The following is a 14,810-nucleotide window of genomic DNA, read 5'->3' on the forward strand; positions in this document are numbered from 1 at the left end:
TTTATTCCTTCACAGTTGTGGGAAAATGAATTTAGCAAAGTTTACAATTTAGACAGCATCAACAAAGAGTAAGCTTCAGGGAATTAAAGCTGAGAAACATGGAGCAGATCAGAAGACACAAAATACTGATTGGAATTTAAAATCCCAGGAGAGGTTTTTCAAGAAATGTGACTAAATAGAATTTACTTAAAACAGCTCTAACCAAACTGCTAAGGAATATGTTGTGTTATAGCAGTAGGAATATAAGACTGATTCTCCACTGTGCTTTTTTAGCTCATAGCACAATTTGACAAAGTAGAATGTTTAAAAGCAAGAAGAATATAATTACTGCTACATAATGTGCAGATTAAAATTGATCATAATAGAGATCTAGACTAAAAAGATTGCTGCTAAGTCTGTGGCAATAATGGTTGAAGATACATAACATAAACGCTGTTGGGGGAGAAGGAAAATATCAGGATCGTCTGTCGACTGGGTGTATATTTTGGTTTTTCTTTGTGAACAATCCCTTCTCCACCCCATGAAAGAAAGGGAAGGGAAGGATTAAACATTTATCTCTTACCAAATACCACATCGTCATTACTTTTTCAGAGAAAATTTCTCATTTTGTTTTTTTCTGTGTGCATCAGTTGTGTGAAGTTGTGTGTGAATTGGTTTTCACCACAGGACTGATCCAAATATCCAGTATTAATGGATGTTCAAGTCAAGTGTAAACAACTTATTTTCAAGACGTTTCTGTGACATTATTCCACAGCTTTCAAATTTTGAAGGAACTTTGGAGGTCATCTAGTTTAGAGTACGGTCTGTGGATTGGCACCAAGAGCATCACCTGGAGATATTTTGGAAGTGCAGATTCTTGGGCCCCACACCAAACTACTGTATCAGAAACTTGAGGATGGAGTCCACCAATCTGCACTTTAACAAGCCCTCTAAGTGACTCTGATGCATGCTACAGTTTGACATTGACTTACCTAGACAACCCAGCTTCTTGGGAAGGTATTTTTCACCAGCTTGTTTCAAATAGAATTACACACTACTTGCTTTTGATATCAATTGGAAGGGGAACCGCAGGCAGTAGGTACCTTTGTGTTCTATCTAGAACAAAATGGCTATACTACGTAGATTAAGCTGCCTGGCTATTCTCTCTGTAGTTGAACAGACTGGGTATAAAGTTTAGGGGGCAAACAAAGTACGCTTTGGCCAGAGTTTGGCTATAAAATGGATTTGCCTTGTAGGGAAGGACTGCAAAGTTCTTAATTACTTGAGCCTGCTTTACTTTAGAATTGGTAGGGAGTAACTGGACTTCCCATAAGAAAAGAAACAAAGAGACATATCACTATTACCATAGGGGAAAGCAGAGACTTAGGTGACTTTACCACCAGCATTTGACTCCATTAAGCCTCTTAAAGCTGAGAGTTTGGCACTTCTTTCTCAGTGAACAGGGCGACCTGTTATCGCTGTAGCTGATTTTATTCTTTCTTGTGTCAAAGAAAGGAAGAGAACCAAACATTAAAAGCTTAAAGAGGTTGATGACTGTTGGTCAAAAGTGACACCTTCATTTTTCTTTTTCATTCTCTTTGAGCCCTATGTATTATTTTCAGTTATCCTGAGATTAATATAATTTTTAAATGGACACTTACTCCACTTTAATACACCTCATAATACAGATTGTGCTATGAAAATGTTACTATAACTTGCTCATTAAAAATTCTATTACTTATTTGAGAATAAGATAAAAGTGACTTCCTGGTAATGTTTATTATTAATAGCTATACTGCACTGACCATTTATGACAATAGCAAACTTTTTCTCAATGTAGATAATTTAGGCTTTGTTGGCTAACAGGTAAAATCAAGAATATTATGCAGGTATTTATATAACCACTTAAAATAACTTCTTGAAAAATTTAAAAGCCATTCTTAATTCATGGATCATAAAAAGTTAGATGGCCAGATTTGGCCCACAAGCCATATGACTTATGATATAGAGAGGATCCTTAGATATTCACCCTTCAAATTTTGAGATGGTATAAGTCAATGATTGTATCATATATTAATTATGCATTTCCACATAATACAGTTAACATAATAAACTTGATTAATAAATTCTTTTTCTCCAGAACATTTAAAAAATATATGGGGCGCCTGGGTGGCGCAGTCGGTTAAGCGTCTGACTTCAGCCAGGTCACGATCTCGCAGTCCATGAGTTCGAGCCCCGCGTCGGGCTCTGGGCTGATGGCTCAGAGCCTGGAGCCTGTTTCCGATTCTGTGTCTCCCTCTCTCTCTGACCCTCCCCCGTTCATGCTCTGTCTCTCTCTGTCCCAAAAAATAAATAAATGTTGAAAAAAAAAATTTAAAAAATATAAACATTAGTCCCTCTTTAAATTAACAAACATACCAAATTGCAGAGTTCAATTTTGTGATATTTTGCAATAATGGGAAGTCAGGAAAATTGGTTCTTGGAGGCTCTTCAAGATAACTTTTGAATACTGTGAAAGTATTATAGAAAGATTTGTAAATTTACATCAATTCATAAATAATAAATTCTTAAGAAATTGCTAGTGAGAGAAGAAGGGGAAAAAAGAAAATACATGATAATATGAAGAGAAGCTGGCTGTGTTTTATGAATATGTAGAAAAGTCAGCAGTTTGGAATCATGGAGTATTCAGAATTTCAGAACCTAAGTTACAATATCTTATTGCCCAGGAGGAGAGAGGTTTGGTGGACTCTTCTTTGTAGTATTTTGGAAAAATAACCCAGCATGAACCATTTACTTCAGCCAAATAGTATAGGGGCAAAATATGCATAAACAGGTGGCTAGGGCTAGACCTAACAATAAGTCGTGAAAGGAAGTCTAGTTACTTGAGAAGAATGTGCTTTTAGAAGATCTGTCTGCCCATTCTTTCTTCTAGGTGATCTAATACATGCCCATGACTTGGAAATATCTTATGCTGATGTGAAGAACTCAGAACTCTCTTTTATGAGCTCCCAGTATTAACCAGTAAACCCAGCTGTCTTGTTGACAACTCTGCATAGATCAGGTTAAGGACTAGGTTTTGAGGAAGAGAAAAAGCCAGTTTTGATGCCTGTCATAATGTCTTACATGTTAAAGCCGTCTGGGTGGCTCAGTAGTTAAGCATCCACCTCTTGATTTCAGCTCAGGTCATGATATCATGGTCCTGAGATTGAGCCCTGAGTTGAGTTCCATGCTGGGTGTGGAGCCTGCTTGAGGTTTTCTCTCTCCCTGTCCCTCTGCCCCTCCCCTGCTTTCGTGGGCATGCTCACGCTCTCTTTCTTTCTCTCTTTATCTCAATGTCTCTCTCTCTCTGTAAAAAAAAGTAAAAATAAAGTTAGCCAAGGGCCGACTGAGTGGCTCCGTTATTTGAGCGTCCAACTCTTGATTTTGGCTCACGTTATGATCTCGTGGTTCATGGGATTGAGCCCCCTTTGGGCTCTGCACTGACAGTGTGGAGCCTGCTTGGGATTCTCTTTGTCCCTTTGTCTCTGCCCCTCCCCTGTTCTCTCTTTCAAAATAAATATGTAAACTTTAAAAACGGAAAAAAAATAGTTACCCAATAAATACTTAATGGTTTAAAAATTTTCTAATGGGAGAAGCATTTGCTCTGTAATAGGTTTGTGTGTGTGTGTTTTAATGAAAAGTCAAAGTGTACAGAAAGGCTTAAAATGAAAAGCCATAGTCCCTAGCCTTACCCTTTCTCATTGCTAATTCCACTCCTCTTGGGGACAGTCACTTAAACACTTTTGGCTATTTCTTTTGGTAGTTAACACCATGTCTTTAGATTACTGTGCTTCTGCTGACATTTATTGATTAGTTTTAAAACATCTAATGAAACAGTAACTTTATTTGCACTGCTTCCGCCTTTCCTCCCAACATAACTATGTCTCTGTTTTTTATTTTATTGGTTATAGCCATAAATCGTTTATTGTTTACTTCTGTATTTCTTTTTTTTAATGTATGTTGGGAGACAGAGAGCACAAGTGGGGGAGGAGCAGAGAGAGAGGGAGACAGAGGATCCGAAGTGGGTTCTGTGCTGATAGCAGTGAGCCTGATGCGGGGCTCAAACTCATGAACGTGAGATTATGACCTGAGTCAAAGTTGGATGCTCAACTGACTGAGCCACCCAGCCATCCCTATATGTTGTGTTCCATTAGGTATAAGGCACTACTTGATTTCCACTTTGTAAGAATATGTTAACACCCCTGCCCTACCTATCTTGCTTATCTCGGGCTGGTTTCAAGATTTTCTCTTTTTCTTTGGTTTTTAGCAGTTTGAGTACGATGAGCCTAATTTGTTTCTGTTCTGTTTATCCTGGACTCCTCGATTATGAAACTTTCTGTCCTTTACAGATATGAGATATTTGGCCAATATTTCTTGAAAAATTTTATCTGCCTCATTCTCTCTTCTTCTGAGACTCTAATTACATATATGTTAAACCTTTGGATATCACCTCACAGGTCCTGAGGTGTTTTTTGTTTGTTTTGTTTTTGTTTTTATTTTATTTTATTTTAAATATTTTTTAATGTTTATTTTTGAGAGATAGAGAAATAGAATGTGAGCAGGAGAGGGGCAGAGAGAGAGGAAAACACAGAATCTGAAGCAGGCTCCAGGCTCTGCGCTGTAGGCACAGAGCCCAATGTGAGGCTCAAACTCACAAACTGCGAGATCATGACCTGAGCCAAAGTCAGTTGCTTAACCTACTGAGCCACCCAGGTGCCCCAGTTTGGGTTTTTGTGTTTAATCCTTGTTCTCTGTGGTCTTCAGATTGGGTAATTTTCATTCATTTATCTTCAAATTCACTGACTCTTCTGTCATTTTAAACTTTTCAATTTACTATATACTGTGTGTGTATATACATACATATATGTCATTTAAATTGTCATATTTAAACATTTAAATACTGTTAGACCTATTCCGTGACTTTTAATTTTAGCTATTATGTTATTCAGTTCTAGAATTTGCATTTGGTTCTTTTTTACAGTTTCTGTAAAATCAGAGATTTTCTTGCCTTTTTTTAATTAAGATTATATATTCCTTTACTTCTGTGAAAATCATTATAATAGCTGCTTTAAATTTCTTATGTGCTGATTACAGTATCTAGAGTATTGCAGGGTTGGTCTCCATCTTTTCACTTGATAATGGGTCCTATTTTCCAGGTTCTTCATGTGATGAGTAATTCTGTGTCCTAAACATTTCATTTAGTAGATATTCTGGATTTTGTCATATTCCTTCAAAGAGCATCACTAATTTTTTTTCTTTTAGCAAGCAATTAACTTGGTTTGATTTAATGGAAAACTCTTATCTTTTGGGCATCAGTTGAGCTCAGTTCAATTGTTTTATTCTTAGCCAGTCTGTCCCATACAATGCATGGTTCAGCAATTAGCCAGCAGAGTTTACACACAGAATTTTGGCTGCCTCCGTACAGTGCACACTCTCTCTCTTTCTCTCTCTATTTTTTCTGGAAATCCTCTTCCCCTAACTTTTCAGTGACTGCTATTCCTACAAGCTCTGTCTTTTGAAACTTTAGAGTAGAAAAACTGTTGGTTTTCTATTGGAGTTTTATTGACCCCATGCAGTGCTGTGGTCTGTTTTTAACCCAGAAGCTAAAAAATAAAAATAATTTTTTAAAGAGAAACTCATCCAAATCTGTTTTTTTTTGTTTTGTTTTTGTGTTGTGTTTTTGTTTGTTTTGTTTTTTGTTTTTTACAATTGTTAGCTCTCTTCCAGACTGTATTATGTTTAATCTCCAGGGCCTTGAGATAGTTGCTTTTTGTATGTTGTCCAGAATTTAAAGTCAATCTGTGAGAGGGCCCATCTAGCAGAAGCTTACTTGGGTATACAGAAGCAGAACCTCCCTGGTAGGATTTTGAGATTTTTGTCTTCCACAATATTGAAAGTTTCCCAAGTTATTTGTTTCTAATCATAGAAATATTATCCATTGGGGAGCTGACATTTAGCTTTAGGGCGAAATTCTATAAAAACTGACTTTAGTGTTCTTTTCCTTACACTTGTTCTTCCATGCTTATATGTTATTCTGCTTTCTCTTTTCTACACATCCAGTGAGGTACGTTATTAACATGACAGAAATTGTATGGAAAATGGATAGACTCTTAAGCAACACTGCTTCTGCCTCCATCTAACTGCCAGCCTTTTTTTTTTCAAATCTTAAAGTAATGTGGTGAATAGAACAATATGTTTTATTAGTTTAAAAACCAGGAGTGGGAGGAGACTTATAAAACCTCTAAGAAAAGAAAGACCTCTAAGCTAAGTCAGTGTCTACTTTTGCATGTTTATAGATAACCTTCTGACGTGCAACCAAAAAGTAATGCAAACAGTTTATTTCTTTTTGTATTAAGGGAAGTCAGAATAAAAATTTCTGCTTTGATCTCTAACTCAGTGACTTGCCTGGTGGTGTGATAGTTCTGTCCTCCAGTTAACCCATGATTTACTTTCCATCAGACTAAGCAACTCATCTTTCCATACAGCTTCTTGTGTATGACCAGATGACCTTAAGGTTTCTGAGAGATGAAAAAAGCAACTTACCCTGTTACAGAGACTGAGACTTACTGAGAGATATTCTCAGGTTGGATGAATGCTGTTTCTTTACCCATGGTTGGTGGGTGGTGAGTGCGTGGTGAAGTGTTCTCTGTTGTGAGTTCTTTATTTTAACAGTAGCAGCAACTGCACATTCCAAAAACAAGCCAGAAAGCTGTTGGGTCTTCACACTTGAGGTCTGAAAGTGTCTCCTAGTCCTTTTTGCTCATGGGACAGAGACTTAAGTTTTTGTTAATCTGCCCTTGTAGGATTTCATTGAAGTCTGCATAATTTTTATGTTTATGCAGATCTTAGCAGTTTTCTGCCTTCCACTTTGACTACCTAGGATCTTTTACAGTTTAGTGAAGTTTTGAAAAAGAAAAAAAATTTTTTTAATTTCCTTACTCAATTGTTAACTTTTCTTTCTTTTTTTGTTTTAAGTTTCTATTTATTTATTTTGAGGGAGAGAGTGCACCCGTGAGCAGGGGAGGGGCAGAGAGAGAGGGAATCCTAAACGGGCTTCACAGAACCTGATGCAGGGCTCAAACCCACGAATCGTGAGATCATGACCTGAGCCGAAATCAAAAGTTGGATGTTTAAACCAACTGAGCCACCCAGGTGCCCCAACTTTTCTTCTTCAACACCTTTTGGGTCTGCCTTGGAGAAATCCACACCATCAGTAAATGATGGTTAACCATTATTTACATTCTTAGTATCGAAGTTTATTTTTCCTGTCAGTTCTTAAGTGTATGTGAAACTATTTTTTCTCAAGGAAGTTTATGTTATTGTACCTAATCAGCATGTTTTCAGCCATTATTGAAAACTGGTGCAAAATGGAAAACATCATTATATGTCATTCTCAAAACACTGTTCTCAGATGATTATTTTTTTAATGTTTATTTATTTATTTTGAGAGAGAGAGAAAGCGAGCAGGGGAGGAGCAGAGAGAGAGAGAAAGACTCTTAAGCAGGCTCCACACTGCCAGTGCAGAGCCCGACATGGACTCAAACTCACAAACCGTGAGATCATGGTCTGAGCTGAAACCAAAGAATCCATTGCCCAACTGAATGAGCCACCCTGGCATCTCTGAGATGACTATTCTATAGTCCTTGTCTTCAAGGAGCTTAGAATCTGGTAGACAAAAATAATAGAGGATAACAGAATTTAAACTTGAAAATTAAACCAGAATCTTGGACCCAATGTCATACAACATACTTTTAATTCAGTTTGTAAAACATTCAGAAACTAACCACTAGGTTTCTCATACTATAAGCACTTCTTCAACTTACTGTACCTTTCAACATCATACATACAGGAGGAACTGTACTAGTACTCTTGGGATAATACTTATTCCACTAAAGAGAGTAACTTCATCTGTTAAATAAGAGCTATCCTTTTGGGTGCAGGGAGATAAGGAGACAGAACTGAGGCAAGAAACATGAGTAGATTACTTCTTGAAGTTTGATGTCATAAATCACTGCCTCTAGATGCCGAACATTCTGGTCAGCATCTTGAAATTCACTTTGTATATCTCCGTGTTCCTCCGTTGCCTATCACATCATCACCATCATCATCATATACTAATAACCACATCATCATCTAGTAGTGAGCACATTCTGTGAGCAAGGCACTATGCTCATTGTGTTACAAAGATGAGTTCATTTAAATCTTTACAATATCCTTGAGAGTTAAGTGGCATATTATCATTATGATTGCACAGACCACTTAGTTTAGAGATGTTCAAAGGTCTGTTGTGTGCATTGTGGTTGATCCATGAGTCTAAGATCCATATTTCAGTTTCATCTCCAGGGATAGCTCAGTCTATGTCCTTGAGTCGCACATTATGCTTCAGCTGCCTATTTCTAAAGGATGATAAATATTAATATCTTCCATTTTAGCCTTATATACACATTACTCTTTTTTTTTTTATGTAATGTTTCGCAAATTTGCGTATCATCCTTGCACAGGGGCCACATCCTAATCTTCTCTGTATGGTTCCAAGTTTTTAATATATGTGCTGGCAAAGCGAGCACTACACATTACTCTTTATTTTTTTTTTTTTTAATTTTTTTTCAACGTTTATTTATTTTTGGGACAGAGAGAGACAGAGCATGAACGGGGGAGGGGCAGAGAGAGAGGGAGACACAGAATCGGAAACAGGCTCCAGGCTCCGAGCCATCAGCCCAGAGCCTGACGCGGGGCTCGAACTCACGGACCGCGAGATCGTGACCTGGCTGAAGTCGGACGCTTAACCGACTGCGCCACCCAGGCGCCCCTACACATTACTCTTTAAATGTAATCCTCAGGGCACCTGGGAGGCTCAGTCGGTTAAGCATCTGACTCCTGATTTCAGCTCAGGTCATGACTTCACGAAACCATGAGATTGAGCCCTGCGTGGGGCTCTGCATTGACCTAGCAGAGCCTGCTTGGGATTCTCTCTCTCTGCCCCTCCCCCACTCATATTCACTCTCTTTCTCTCTCAAAATACATGAATTAAAAAAACAAATATAAATGTAATCCTCATAACAACTCCTAAGAGATTGTGGCCCACACTTTAAAGATGCAGAATCTGGGGCCCCTGGGTGACTCAGTCAGTTAAGCATCCGACTCTTGATCTCTCAGCTCAAGTCTTCACCTCAGGATCATGAGTTCAAGCCCTGCATTGGGCTCCGCACTGGATATGAAGCCTATTTTAAAATAAATAAAATTAAAATTAAAATTAAAAAAAAAGATGCAGAATCCAAGCTTGGGAAAGTTGAATAATTTGTTCAAGACCACATAATATAGGTAATGTGATGCGAGTCTCACTTGAAAGACCTCTTTTAATCACTGTGTTCTTTTCTTTATCCTACTATTTGTTTCCCCCTACTTTCTCATAGACGTAGGTAAAAAGATATGAATTATAGATGTAATATTTCTGTCTCAAAGATACTAAAGAAAAAATATTTTTTCCTCTAATTTAGAAGAGATAAGGGCATATCTACGAATTTTTAGAATATTTACATCTAACCTCATACCTTATAGTCCTACCACATGTCTGCTCTGTTATTGCATAAATTGCATATATAAATATGTATATTTTTGGTTACCTTTTACATTTTTTAGGAGAGGAGAGTCATTTAGCAAGGGAAAAACTGTGGCTAACATTCAGATTCATGTTAGTGATGCTGCTGTTCTCAGGCATCATACTTTCTCTGTTCATGTAAAATGTTGCTCAGTGAGTTCACTTGCCACTCTTAGGATCTAAGTATCCCTTCAAAGGCCATATTTTATTATATTCTCTTAAAATTAATTATTTATTTACTTATTTTAAGAGAGACAGAGCATGAACTGGGGAGGGGCAGAAAGAGAGGGAGAATCCCAAGCAGATTCTTTGCCACCAGTGTAGAGCCCAACGCTGGGCTTGATTGAACCCACGAAACTGTGAGATCATTACCTGAACCAAAATCAAGTTGTGGATGCTTAAGGGACTGAGCTACCCAGGCGCCCCTTGAAGGCCATATTTTAAAAAGAGAAGTCAGGGGCTCCTGGGCGGTTCAGTGGGTTAAACGTCTGACTTTGGCTTGGGTCATGAACTCGCGGCTGGTGGGTTTAAGCCCCATATCAGGCTCTGTGCTGACAGCTCAGAGCCTGGAGCCTGCTTTGGATCCTGTGTCTCTGTCTCTCTCTGCCCCCTCCCCTGCTCATGCTCTGCCTCTCTCTCTCTCTCTCTCTGTGAAAAATAAATAAACACTAAAAAAAAGAAGTCATTAGTCATTTTTAGCTGTTTTTTGTTAGCATGAATATTTTATATAAAATAAAATAATCGGAAAGGCCATAATGCTTTGAAACTTGAACAGAAGGAGGATTCTGATAATTTTTGGCTGCATTATTTTTGCTTCTTGTATTTTCCAATTTTCCTATGATAAAACATGTTTGTGTAATATTTTAAATTTAAATATAGTTATATTCCATAACTACTTTAAAATTCAGAGGTTGTGGGGCACTTGGCAGGCTTAGTAGAGCATGCAGCTCTTAATCTCGGGGTTGTGAGTTCGAGCCTCATGTTGGGTATAGAGATTACTTACATAAATAAACTTAAAAAAATTCAGGAGTTTGCCTGACAGATTTATAGAATTGCTTATATCAGTAAACCAGTAATCACGCATAAGCCAGCATACCAAAATTTTGAAATTTGGAACTCCTTTTTATATTATCAAAAACCTAGTGCCTCTTCAGATTTATAGAAATGAAATCTGGTATCACTGATATTTGAGTATTGTGTTGGCATATTTATTTATTTATTTTTAAATGTTTGTTTATTTTTGAGAGAAAGAGAGAATGCAAGCTGGGGAGGGGCAGAGACAGAAGGAGACACAGAATCTGAAGCAGGCTCCAGGCCCTGAGTTGTCAGCACAGAGCTCAACGCGCGGGGTTCGAACTCACGGACTGTGAGATCATGACCTGAGCCGAAGTCGGACGCTCAACCGACTGAGCCACCTAGGTGCCCCTGTGTTAGCATATTTAAAAGGCTTTTCTGAACTCAAATTATTGATTTGTATATGCAAAATACAATATTACTAAATATTAAAATAGGTAATTGACATCCATATTGCCTTATTTTATCACATATACCTTGAGTTTGCCATTCACTGAAATAGCTAATGTTTACACCATGAGTTGTAAGGTACAGTAATTTGCCTTTTTCTAATCATGTGTATGGGTAAACGAAGACTTAAATCCCAATTTCTTCTTGAAATGAGAATTTCTATTTAATTTATTCAAAATTGGTTGAAGTATGTCTTATAGTAATGTCCTAAAAGTTGTCGTGATCATTTTTGGAGTAACCATTTCTTTGGAGCACCATGTTGTCTCCATATTTATTGCTTGTATGGTCTGTCTGTATATCAATGTGTCTAGTATATCCTTTTGTGTAGCACAACATAGTTGCATAAAAGTAGAAATTAGATGGGAGGTTCAGACGTACTCTTGAGTTACCTTGGATATAGCTTAGAATCACCTATTTTCTTAGGTCTTCAGCATTAAATGGATGAAGGACACATATCATGTGTACCTCCAAAGTATATGGATAAACATAACTAGTTAAGTCATTTAACAAATAATAGTATTTGCTCTGTGCCCTGCACTACTGTAAGCATTACTAAGACCACAGCCATACATGAGACAGACAAAGGTTCTGCCTTTTGTTAGCCACATCGTGAATGATAAACATCTGGAAAATGCAAATTAAAACAGCATGAGATACTTCTTCTTCCCACTATGATGGTGTAACCAGTCCTGGACTTGCCCTCCCACTAGAAAAAGCTGTTTTCAGACACTGGACAGTTGACAGTATGATAATGTGATCCCCGAAAGGAAGGTGGAGGGGACTAGGTGAACCCTGGCTTTTATCCTAAATGGGATAACTCAAACAGAGAATGGTAGTCTTACTGACCTGAGGAAACAGATCAGAAATTTGGGGAAGCCAAGGCAACTGAAATTTACAGAGTACTGAAGAATAGGAAGCTAGCAGGAAGGGAACTACAAAATTCTGCAGAGGGGTCCTTTTGAATTGTTAACTTAATACTGAGTTGCACATAGAAAAAAAAAAGCAGCTGCATAGCCTTCCTGACATTGACTTCCTCTGTTAATGCGTCCTTCAAATATCCCTGACTGTGGAAGAGTTTGTACACAGCCTAAGTGTCTTCTAGTGTTTCCCTTTTAACACAACTATATTCTCAACATATTTTGTTGAATATTTTTTATGGAAAATAAACCAGTCATTAAAGCTAGAAATTAAATGATTATAGTGTGATTATAATGATGATGATTTATATGTTTGTTTTATGAAAGTCTGAGTCTTTCAGGTGATTTATAGTGTGATTAACATTTATAATATCCATGAGTGTTTTTTAAAACTCACTTTTAAAATCATCTATTAAAACTCTTATTTGTAATGCTTGCCTTTGCTTTGATTTTCTACTGTATACTGTTCATTTAGCAAATAATTATTAACCAGCTACCATATGCAGACAGTATTCTAGGCACTATAATCTAAAGCATTATATTTGAATGAAAAAAATATATAGATTTAGGCTAACTTTTGGCAACGTATGTTCAGCTTATTTAAAAGAAAGAAGGCTAAATTTACACAGAATTTGCTGCTTTGTTCATTAGTTCTGTATCTTTCATGAATTTCCAAGCTATGATGTAGAATATAGCAAAGAATAATATGTTTTCACCAAAATTTATTCCCTTTCCTCCGCACACAAGTAAACTATATAGCCCAGCCTTTTGTGCAGGTAGGTGTGTTATGTGACTGAATTTTGAACAATAAGAATATAAATAATGTATACAAATTCCAGCTGGCTATAAAACCTTCACATATGCAATTCTTCCCCCCTTTGACCTCTGACCTCTGGTTTTTAGCTTGATGTGGAGAACCCACAAGAAAACTTGAGGCTTATCTTAGGATAAGGAGCTTCCTACTGAACACCCATATTGAGTGAGAACTCTATCGTGTTGTATTAAGCCACTGTGATTTTAGTTCTTGGCCTACCCTGCATAAGGAAGAAACATGATTGTACTGTGACTGTGTGATGTATATATGGGAGAGGACGGCTTTTACAAATACGTAACTGAGTTGAGAGACTTGGGTCTTTCTCAACCAGTGTGTTGTGTACACCAGTTCGTTAAGACGAAAACACTGCTCTCTTCCTTTAGGTTCTGTTGCTGGCTCTTGTGCTTGAACCATTGGAAGGGCTGCTTTAATCTATATACTCTTAGATCCTATCTCGATCTCCCTATCAATCTGTATCCTTTCTTCCATCTCCCTGAAATAAAATACTTTCTCCCCTTCTCCATCTTTTCCACCTTTCCTTTTCTCTTTTCTAAATAATCAGGGGCAAATGTTGTTCAAGGTTTTCTTTCTGCGCCATGTTTGATGAATGAGCATGATGAGACACCCTTCACATACTTGGAAGTGTGGTACACAATTTAGAAACTATGACTGTTAGAACCCACTAAGCACCCATCACATGTAAGCACGACCTCTTGATTTACTGTCAATTTAACAGAGTAATAAAGCTTTTCTGTATTGACATACCACACTTGTTTAAGGATACCATAATACCCTGCATGTAGGTTCTTTGGAGGTTGTGTACTATGTATAACTGATGCGCTCTGTGCCTTTTTCCCCACCTTCTTTTTTTTTTTTTTTTTTTGAGTTTAGCTTTTTATTGAATATGTTACAAAGGAGGGATTAGTCAAAAAGACCAAAGTACACGTCATCATCAGACTCCTCAGATTCTTCTTTCTTCGCTTTCACTTTTCATCTTCTCAGCTAGGGCAGCTATGGTGGAGGAGACAGGACCTCCTGCTGGTGCAGATGAGGCTCCTAGTGTTGATGTTGACCAGGGAGTTTGTAAAAAAGCCTGGCCAGAAAGGTTCAACCTTTACACCAGCTGTTTTAATGAGGGCCTTGATCTTACTACCATCCCTGACCTTCACCTCATCGTCATGCAGGATGAGGGCCAAGTAGATGCAGGTGAGCTCCCAAGGCAGAGGCCATGGTGCAAGCAAATGATGGGCGGATGCTGTCAGGCATGGTGCTAGTTGCTCGTTGAAATGAGGTCCTAACTTCACCTTGGCCTTAGCTTCCTCAAAGGATTGAGCACCTTAATGGCAGCTGAGGAAGGCCTTTTTCTCACTTTTGACTTCTGACCATGCAATCAGTGGCTGTTACAAGTATATAGAACTGGATTGGCCCTCCTGAAAAGATGGCAAAAAAAAAAAAAAATGTTAAGAGGAGACTGCTCTGATTATCTAATCAAATAACTAGATTACCCAAATGACCATAAATCTATTCATATGAGAAGTCTTTTTTTTTAGCTTATTTTCACCATTTATAACGGTTATCTCCTGAGTCTCTTATTATCTTTAATGCCAATATCTCAATTATGACTAAAGTAGCTTGTGCTGATTACCTAAAAATATTTCATCAGCTCTATTCCTTCATATTGGATACCAATTTAAATGCAACTGCATTTATAGTGTGATTATATACCACTCCCATCTCAACACAGAATGGAAGGAAAATAGAGACTTAAATTAGTTACCCAGTTGAGATGCAGCTTAGTACAGTGCATGTTTCTCAAGTTTCATTCATTGGCATAGTTTCTTCATGATTTTTGCCATATTTACAACCAGACTTTTTTACCTAATATTTTTGAACTCCATGCTTTTAATTAGATAAATTTACTTTAAAAGAAAATATATAT

The 14,810-nt window shown here is 37.5% G+C and overlaps 1 protein-coding gene, 1 non-coding gene and 1 pseudogene across 10 annotated transcripts in view; 1 reads left to right on the forward strand and 2 right to left on the reverse strand.

Moving 5' to 3' along the window:
* Positions 1 to 14,810, forward strand: part of TANC2 (tetratricopeptide repeat, ankyrin repeat and coiled-coil containing 2) — a 371,370-nt gene that overhangs the window by 173,296 nt on the left and 183,264 nt on the right. The gene's annotated exons all lie outside the window — the stretch shown is intronic.
* On the reverse strand, positions 8,475 to 8,585 carry LOC121015392 (U6 spliceosomal RNA). The gene has a single exon (XR_005783809.1). It is a non-coding gene; the product is annotated as a U6 spliceosomal RNA (small nuclear RNA).
* On the reverse strand, positions 13,793 to 14,678 carry LOC121015391 (60S acidic ribosomal protein P1-like; annotated as a pseudogene).

This window comes from Herpailurus yagouaroundi, unplaced genomic scaffold, assembly GCF_014898765.1.
Source record: "Herpailurus yagouaroundi ecotype Mexico unplaced genomic scaffold, PumYag 206, whole genome shotgun sequence".
Taxonomy (NCBI): domain Eukaryota; kingdom Metazoa; phylum Chordata; class Mammalia; order Carnivora; family Felidae; genus Herpailurus; species Herpailurus yagouaroundi.